General features: G+C 47.0%; 1 long non-coding RNA gene across 1 annotated transcript; it reads left to right on the top strand.

The window, feature by feature from the left end:
* Window positions 1-256: 256 nt before the first annotated feature.
* On the top strand, window positions 257-8746 carry LOC142661674 (uncharacterized). The gene is made up of 3 exons (XR_012850787.1): window positions 257-317; window positions 4766-4852; window positions 8574-8746. It is a non-coding gene; the product is annotated as an uncharacterized LOC142661674 (long non-coding RNA).
* The last annotated feature ends 1551 nt before the right edge of the window (window positions 8747-10297 follow it).

Genomic DNA, 10297 nt, shown 5'->3' with positions numbered 1-10297 from the left:
TGAGGGGCCCGGGCATAAATTTTAAAAAAAGGGGCCCGCACTCTGCCGCTGGAATTAATATACTCACGGCAGTGTGGCTCTTACGATTTCATTTCGGTGAAAGGAACAGGTCCCATCACGAAGCAGGGGCCCGTTTATTACATCAGAATAAAACCGTAAGGGCCCGCGGAAGAGTGAGATGTGCCCGCCCCTCCTCCTCCACAACAGCGTGACAGCGTGTGGGGAGGAGACATCACAGCAGCGGGAGTTATGAGCTCAGCCTCGGAGGATACGTCCAGCAGCAGCAGCAGCAGTCGTCGTCTTCTTCTTCAGACACAGTGAGTACTAAGTTATGTCTGTGTCCGGCTGCTGCTGCCCGGAGCCTCCTGAAAAGATCTCCTCCTGCCCCCATAGAAAGTAAATATCTTACCCACGTCTGTATTATGTTAACACTGCAGCATAGGATTGTATCAGCTCTACGGCTCTTATCTCCCGTCCTGTGTAACATGTGACAATAAACCTGTCTTCTCCCTCTGTTTACACAGGACAGGAGAAAAGAGCCGTTGTAGAGCTGAAAGTGATACAATCCTATGCTGCAGTGTAAACTAATACAGACGTGGGGAAGATTTTTGCTTTCTATGGGGAGGGGGTAGAGTTAGATGATAATGGGGGCAGGGAGATGATAATGGGGGCAGGGAGATGATAATGGGGGCAGGGAGATGATAATTGGGGCAGGGAGATGATAATGGGGACAGGGAGATGATAATGGGGGCAGGGAGATGATAATGGGGCAGGGAGATGATAATGGGGGCAGGGAGATGATAATGGGGCAGGGAGATGATAATGGGGGCAGGGAGATGATAATGGGGGCAGGGAGATGATAATGGGGGCAGGGAGATGATAATGGGGGCAGGGAGATGATAATGGGGGCAGGGAGATGGCATTGGGTAGGGAGGGAAATGATGCTAGAGTGGGAAGGAGATAATAATGGAGGGAGGATGGCACTTGAGTAGGGATGCACGATGCATCAAAACTTCGATACGATTTCGATACCGTGCACCCCCAAACGGTTCGATACCGTTATTTCATGTATTTCGATACTAATCTGTGCGGCCGCACAGCTCAATATTGTAATACATGAATGTATGAGAGCGGAGCTGTGGCTGTGTAATACAGTTACGGCCCGCTCCGGAGTCCTGACATGTGCGCACCGCCAGGATTATGTGATGCGGCCAGCGCTGCACTAATGAGCGGCGGCACTGAAAACAACATGGCGGGCGCACTACAAAACACCCCCACATGTTCTGTCTTCAGTGCCTGAACCGCCGCTCATTAGTGCAGCGCCGCCCGCATCACCTCGTGCTGAGCGCGTGCGGGGCGGGGCAATGGCTGTATTACACAGCCGCAGGTCCCACTCTATAAAGGCAGAGATCAGAGAAACCTCTCATCTCCACCGCTATTCCCCTGAATGCTGCGATCAAAGCTGACTGCAGCATTCAGGGGAAAATAAGAAGGGGGGATGCCCCTTGGATCGCGGCACAGGAATCCCTGTGACGCGATTGAGGGACATACCATATATGGGCAGACAGCCCAAGGTCCAATGAAGGACCCCAGGGCTGTCCTACGATATTTCCTGTTAGGGCATACTCAGGTCTGTCCTAACAACTGCCTGTGTACTATCCATATATAGGTATATACCAGTACATTAAAGTTTAAAAAATAAAGTAAAAACATAAAGTAATGTTAAAGGGAATGTGTTGCCAGAAAAACATGTTTGTTTTTTTTTAATTAAACATTTAGTGTGTAGGTGATTAAACATTGTTCAAATTTTTTTTATTTTTTTCGCTAGTCAGGAAATATTATAAATTAGATTCTAATTTATAATATTTCCCATTGCTGGTCACTAGATGGAGCTATTCCCAAAATTGCAGCATTGCAAAATTGGGTAAAAGCCCTCGCTCTAGTGAGCTCTCAGCATCCCCCCCTCCTTTATCCTGGCTAGTGCCGGGATAAACGAGGGGTTTGAACGGTGTATCCTCCTACACTGTGTGTCGCCATTTTTTGAGCTAACACACAGTGTAGTAGGTTTACATACAGTAGTAAACGTACACAAACACGAACATACATTGAAATCTCTTACCTGCTCCTGCCGCCGCGGCTCCCTCCGGCCCGTCCGCTCCGTCTGCTGCCGCTGGTCCAAGTGCACAAGTCCGGAAGCCGCGACCGGAAGTAGTAATCTTACTGTCCGGCCGCGACTTCCGGTCCACAGGAAAATGGCGCCGACGGCGCCAATTTCAAATTGGACTGTGTGGGAGCGGCGCATGCGCAGTTCCCACACAGACGGCGTACACAGAAGTGGATGGGACGGGAGCCGTTCGCAGTCCCTATGGGACTGTGGCTGCCGTATTCCATGTCTGTATGTGTCGTTAATCGACACATACAGAAATGGAATAAAAAATGGCAGCCCCCATAGGGAAGAAAAAGTGTAAAAATAAGAAAAAGTAAAACACAAACACACAAATAAATATAAACGTTTTTAATAAAGCACTAACATCTTTAACATATGAAAAAAAAATTTGTGATGACACTGTTCCTTTAAATAAAAAAAAACATACACATGCACCTTTTTTACAAAACACATAAAAATAAGTCTCAATACACACATTCAGTATTGGCGCGGCCATAATAACCTGCACAACAATTTTTTTGCGTCATTTATGATGTGTACGCTGTAAAAAATAAAACTTCTTTCACTTAATAATGTGGGGCACGAGGTGTGATGAATTTAACCTCCATGTGCCTCACATTAATAGTAATTAACCCCATCATGTACCTTACACATTAACCCATTATAATTGAGGAACATGATGGGGTTAATTACTATTAATGTGAGGCACATGGAGGTTAAATTTACCATCACACCTCACGAGTCACATAAGAAATGGAAGAACTGTTTTGTTTTTTTATTACTGTTGGCAAAGTATCGCTTTGTTATCGAAATCACAATACTACACAAAGCATCGGTACCGAAGTCCAAATTCTGGTATTGTGACATCCCTCCACTGGAGGAGGCATTATACAATGGGGGGGGGGTAATAATTGGGTGAAAAGTGATGATATCTGAAGGGAGGGGACAAATTATACATGGGGAGGGGTAGAGGAAGGAGAGAGTATACCTGGGCAGGGGGAGAAAGCTTATACCGGAGGCATAGTTAGCAACAGTCCTGAATTTGCAGGGACTGTCCTGAATCTACAGAGGCAGTCCCGGCAAATTACTGTCCCAGACGTGTCTCAGCCACTGCCATATTCAATTGTATCTGCGTCCACAGGATGCAGATACAATTGAATACTATGGCAGAGCAGGAAAGTATCAGCTTCCTGCTCTGTCATTCACCCATCCAGGAGCGGAATCCCCGGCCAGAGAGTTGCCAACACTCTGGCCGGGGATTCCTCTCCTAGAGGTAGCCACTGAGGTCACTGTCCATATATGGACAGTGAGGTAAGGGTCTCCTCCTGGACTGGAATCCCCTGTAGAGAGTGCCACACACTCCCCTGTAGTTAGCGCCGAACATACCCCCTGTAGATAGCGCCACACACACACTCCCCTGTAGATAGTGCCACACACTGCCCCCTGTAGATAGCACCACACAATCCCATGTAGATAGCACCACACAATCCCATGTAGATAGCGCCACACCCACCCTGTAGATAGCGCCACACACCCCCCCTGTAGATAGCGCCACACCCAGCCCTGCAGATAGCGCCACACACAGCCCCCTTTAGATAGCACTGCACACAGCCCCCTGTAGATAGCGCCACACACAGCCCCCTGTAGGTAGCATACACACACACCAGCCTGTACATAGCGCCACATACACCCCAGTACATAGTGCCACACACCCCCCTGTAGATAGTGCCACACACCTCCCCTGTAGATAGCGCCACACACAGCCCCCTGTAGATAGCGCCACACACAACCCCTGTAAATAGCGCTCCACACCCCCTGTAGATACCGCCACACACACACCCCTGTAGATAGTGCCACACACACCCCTGTAGATAGTGCCACACACACCCCTGTAGATAGTGCCACACACCCCCCTGTAGATAGCGCCACACACAGCCCCCTGTAGATAGCGCCACACACAACCCCTGTAAATAGCGCTCCACACCCCCTGTAGATAGCGCCACACACCCCCCTGTAGATAGTGCCACACACACCCCTGTAGATAGTGCCCCACACCCCCCTGTAGATAGTGCCACACTCACCCCCCAGTAGATAGTGCCACACACACCCCCTGTAGATAGTGCCACACACCCCCCCCCTGTAGATAGTGCCACACACCCCCCCCTGTAGATAGTGCCCCACACCCCCCTGTAGATAGTGCCACACTCACCCCCCAGTAGATAGTGCCACACACACCCCCTGTAGATAGTGCCACACACCCCCCCCCCTGTAGATAGTGCCACACACCCCCCCCCCCTGTAGATAGTGCCCCACACCCCCCTGTAGATAGTGCCACACTCACCCCCCAGTAGATAGTGCCACACACACCCCCTGTAGATAGTGCCACACACCCCCCCCCTGTAGATAGTGCCACACACTGCCCCCTGTAGATAGCTCCAGACACAGCCCCCCTGTAGATAAAAGTCTAAATGCTAAACTCTGGCCACAGGTAGGGGTCTGGTGGAAAGGTGTCTGAATTACCTAACAGGTCTGGTCTAGGATCTGAATTTTTTTCTGGTTTGGTGTCTGAATTAATTTTGTTGTGCGGTTTTTACACAGATAACATGTGTGCAGCGTGTGAAGAGAATGCAAAAGCATCATCCAGACATGCCCGTGGCGGTGGGAGATCTTAGGGACTACATTTTGGTGAGTGACTCTCCTGTGTATAGGGCTTCAGTGCAATGATTTTTGTTTATATTGCCCTCCTACACCCTGACAGATTCTATACACACACACACACACACACACACACACACACACACACACACACACACACACACACACACACACTTGTCTCTTCCCTGTCACTCCACAGAGCCCCTGTGAGGTTGCGTCTCCCCCCTGGCTACCACTGCTACCTTCAGTTCTCCCATCCCTGGCACTTCTTTGCCCTCCGACACCCACCTCCTGTCTCTGCCCTGCTCCTCCAAAGAGTTTTCTTTTTAATGTGCCCTACCTCCCGCCCCTTTACATTTCACCCCCCCCCCCTCCTAATAACGAGGGGGGCGGGGGTACAGACTCATTGGCAGTATGGGGCCCAGAAATTCCTGATGGCAGCCCTGCAGTGGGGGGTGCATACATGTACATGGTTAACTCCACCATACTCCTGCAGCCTCCACACTCTTATAAACTGCTCCAGGGCTTTGTGCAGTTTGTGGTTGTGTGCAGTACTCTGCGTTTTATGATCATTTGTATCTCCCGAGGTTCATGTGTGGGTGTCAGTGAACACTTGAAGAATTACGTTCTCTATAACAAATCCTTATGTTCCTCCATGGCCGTATGAACTGCTGAGTGTTATGTACAGAGAGGCCTGTGCTTAACTTATCATGCAAAAACATTTGCTTGGGGAGCGATTCTGCATTTCTGCTTTATATAAATTAATCTTTTTCAAGTCACAGAAACTCAAGAATTAACCACAAAATGTTCTAACCTGAAAGACGACTTCTCTGTACACAAAGGTCAAATTCAATTAAAAAATCTGTCCAGATCCTTCTCTTCCACCGCTTCTACTTTCACCTGTTCAGTTTCTCTCCTTGAATACCAGCTGTCTATAGATTCACTGTCTTGCTTAAGAAGTTTCATCAGCTGGTCTTTTAGTCACAGTCATCTCTCACCGTTCTCTACCACCTCACCATATCCTCCAATATGCAATGGCCTCTGGCGATCATCTTCCCTCATCACAACCTCTGACTTGAATTTTTAAGACTTCTCCTGTGCTGCACATGTGCTCTGAAATTCTTTCTCTTGGACTGTCAGGCTGACATCTAAACTTTGCCGCCCAATGAAAACTAAAAATGACACTAGCCTTTCTGCTGCATGAGGTAGAAGGGTAAATTTTGTTCATCTGTTTTTTTAGGGTTAGAGCAGACAAAGGGACCATAGGTATAGCATGCTTACCTACTCCACGATTCTTTGCTGCCAGGAAAACAGAATCTCTCACTGATTGAAACCACCGGTTTTCCATGTGATTCTTGCCTTTTCTCTTTTAAGTCATTGGAAACAATCTTTGGAGGGGGAGATGTATTAATACTTAGACTGTCCGAGTGGTTCCCCAGTTTCTTCCCCCATGCAGAGTGTACCATTATTTCCGTCTTCCTTGATGAAGAATAGGATGCATGTCGAAACCGTGCCAGGTCAAACCTACAGTTTATTAATCAGAAAATGAACTACAAAGCTCTACTTATTTTTCCCAACACAAGTGCTTGTGGTGGAAAATGTGGGTCAGGGGCTACATAATTATGATGTTCAGCCCAAAGTCCCTATCGTGTAATGTATTTTCAGCAGTACAATGCATTCGGAAAGTCTTCAGTCCCTTTACTTTTTCACAATTTGTTACGTTGATCCTTGTGCTAAAGTAAAATGAAAAATCAAGTTTTCTCCATCATCCTGCGCTCAATACCCAATAATGACAAAGTGAAAACAGAATGTTAGTTCTTTGCTAATTTATTGAAAAGGCAAAACTAAAATGTTGCATTGACATAAGTATTCAGACCCTTTACTCAGGACTCAGGTGAAGCCACTTTGGCAGTGATATCGGCCTCCAGTCTTTTTGGGTTTGATGCCACAAGGTTTGCGCAGCTGGATTTGGGGATTTTCTGCCATTCTTCTCTGCAGATCCTCTCCGTTCTGTCAGGTTGGATGGTGATGTCGGTGGACAGAAATTTTCAGGTCTCTCCAGAGATGTTCGATTGGGTTCAAGTCAGGTCTGTGGTTGGGCCACTGAAGATCATTCACAGAGTTGTCCCCCACCTCTCCTGTGTTGTCTTGGCTGTGTGCTTAGGGTCGTTATCTTGTTGGAAGGTGAACCTTCGGCCCAGTCTGAGGTCCAGAGCACTCTGGATCAGGTTTTCATGAAGAATATCTCTGTACTTTGCTTCATTCATCTTTCCCTCAACAGTCTCCCTGTCCCAGCCGCTGAAAAATACCCCATGACACTGCCACCACCACCACCACCACCACCATGCTTCATTGTGGGGATGGTATTGGGCAGGTGATGAGCAGCAACTGGTCTCCCCCTGACATGACGCTGCACCCACCACCACCATGCTTCATTGTAGGGATGGTATTGGGCAGGTGATGAGCAGTGACTGGTTTCCTCCAGACGTGACGCTTAGAATTGAGGCCAAAAATTAAATCTTGCTTTCATCAGACCCCAGAATCTTGTATTTCACAGTCTAAGGCCAGATTTACATGAGCGTGTGCGTTTTGCGCGCACAAAAGGTACATAACAGCTCCGTGTGTCAGCCGCGTATGATGCGTGACTGCGTTATTTTCGCGCAGCCGCCATCATTATGACACTCTGGATGTTTGTAGCACGTGGTGCTTTTCTGTTTTCATTCATACTTTTACTGCTGCTGCGCGAATCACGCGCGTCACATGGAAGTGCTTCCGTGTGCTGCGCGTGATTTTCACGCACCCATTGACTTCGATGGGTGCGTGATGCGCGAACAACGCACAAATATCGGACATGTCGTGAGTTTTACGCAGCGGACACACGCTGCGTAAAAATCACGGACTGTCTGAACGGCCCCATTGACTAAATTAGGTCCGTGCGAGAGGCGTGAAAATCACGCGCGTTACACGGACGTATATCACATTCGTCTAAATAAGCCCTAAGACTCCTTTAGGTGTTTTTTCGCAATCTTCAGGCTGCTTTCATGTGTCTTTTACTGAGGAGAGGCTTCTTTCTGGCCGCTCTGCCATAAAGCCCAGATTGGTTGAGTGCTGCAGTGATGGTCGACCTTCTGGAAGTTTTTCCCATCTGCACACAGGATCTTTGGAGCTCAGTCAGAGTGATCATTGGGTTCTTGGGCTCTTACCAAGGCCCTTCTCAACCGATTACTTAGTTTGGTGGGGCGGACAGCTCTAGGAAGAGTCCTGGTTGTTCCAAACTTCTTCCATTTTAGAATTATGGAGGCCACTGAGCTCCTGGGAACTTTCAGTGCAGCAGTAATTTTTTTTGTACCATTCTCTAGATCTGCTCCTCCACACAATCCTGTCTCTGAGCTCTACAGGCAGTTCTTTCCTCCTCATAGCGTGGTTTTTGCTCTGATATACATTGTCAGCTGTGTGACCTTATATAGACAGGGGCGTGTCTTTCCAAATCATGTCCAATCAAATGAATTTACCACAGGTGGATCCAATCAAGGTATAGAAACATTTCAAAGATGATTTAGAGAAATGGGAGGCCCCCAGAGCCAAATTTCACGTGTCACAGCAAAGGGTTTGAATACTGATGTCCATGTGAAATGAGAGTTTCTCATTGTTAATAAATTTGTAAACATTTCTAACATTCTGTTTCCACTTGTCATTATGTAGTATGGAGTGCAGAATGAGGGGGGAAACCTGAATTTTTTTTTTATTTCAGCACAAGGATCAACATAACAAAATGCAAAAAAGTGAAAGGCTCTGAAGACTTTCCAGATACACTGTATGTGTTCTAAGAAGTGGATGATGTGCTTTTGTAGTCCCAGTCTGGTTCTGAGTTCAAAGTTTACCTTTTTCCTTTAATACTTTGTAATGTATTTTCCTGTTCTTGTTGGCGGCACTGAATACATGCAGCTGTGAGATTTACGGGACATTATTTCCTGGACCACCGAGCTTTGACACATTCTTCTTGAACGCGACGCCCATGAAGAACATGAAGCAGATACCCGCAGACACGAAGTTACCTGGTAAATAAATGGGACTATATGTTTATTAGTAAAGGCGTTACAGACAAAAAAATTGTCTCCCAAGTTACCCGCCCAGGTGCCCATTTATCGTGCGGATCTGCTGCTTCTGAGACTGAGTGGCCACACGTCCCATCCCTCGGTCTCCAGTGTTTACTCTCATTTATACGAATTACTAACGTGACTTGACACAATAAGGCCACAACCGTGAGAAGCAGAAGTCACTGTTCAAATATTAATGGGATAAAAATACCACAGGCCATAACCTGCTTCTTTTATGTCATTAAGCAAGAATAATGGGCACCAGTGCCCCACAAGTGCCACGATTCATAGATGAAGAGAACACTCAGCCGTGAGATAGCGATTCACTAATGGAAATTGATTGTGAAATATATTCATATTTAACGACTTTTAATTAACTTTTCTTGTATGTTAAGTCCACAAAGTTCATTATCCCATTAAAAACCATTACAGGACGGAGCTCGGTGCCAGGTGGGGGCTTGCGGTGGCCGTCGCTGGCTGTCATGTCTCATGCAAGTCCAAAGCTGAGCACAAACCTTGACCCCAATTTAGTGCGGCTTTTATTGGCGGTATGAATCCAGCAGGTGACATTGTTCTGTGATCCCTCGGAGTTCCGGGCATCTGAAGCAGAACAGATTGTGTAATAACGCTGAATGTCATGAAGATGGTGGAAACTGAATTACACAAGTCCATATCCTAAATTAGTGTCGAGCCTCCCGGTCTGAGTGACTCGGGGAAGTCGCGTTGCCATGTAACACAACAAGTGCGTCCAGATAAAGACCTTGCATGTGTCGTCTGGATTCATCACTCCCAGCTACAGATAGAAGTCGGTATGGGTCTAACTAGTGGAAATCAGACGAGAACGAGGAGTTCAGAGCTTCTTAATGCTTTTATATCTGCACCGCTGGAGGTAATAAGCTCAGTGCCAGTTGCGGATTCTCTGAAGATCCAGCAAATGAGATTTATAACATTACTTGGAGTATCTACAGTTTTTAAGCTCAAGAAAATACACAAGACCCTCAGTACTTCAATATCTCTCTCCGAGAAGGGCTGACTGCTTAGTTTGACGCCCAGAGACATAATATGGATAAAATAGTAATGCAGCTGCTGTTGCTCAATGTTTGTTCTATTAACCGCACCTTTTGGATTTTGCAGAGGCCACAATGCAAACATGAAAATAAGCCTCTTCCCCAAAGAAAAACTACAGCCAATAGATTGTGCATCACGTAGCGTGTATAGGTGTTCTGTACCTGCACATTGTGAAGGCTTTCTGCTGCTTGTAGTCACTGTTACAGTATGGTTTCTACACTGTACCAGCTTGTGGCTGCCATGTCCATAACACAAATTTTCCACCATGCCGGTAAATAAGTGTCAGACTCCATCCCCTTATCTTGTTTGC

Source organism: Rhinoderma darwinii, chromosome 10 (assembly GCF_050947455.1).
Source record: "Rhinoderma darwinii isolate aRhiDar2 chromosome 10, aRhiDar2.hap1, whole genome shotgun sequence".
Classification (NCBI taxonomy): domain Eukaryota; kingdom Metazoa; phylum Chordata; class Amphibia; order Anura; family Rhinodermatidae; genus Rhinoderma; species Rhinoderma darwinii.
This window is presented reverse-complemented; position numbering and strand designations above follow the sequence as displayed.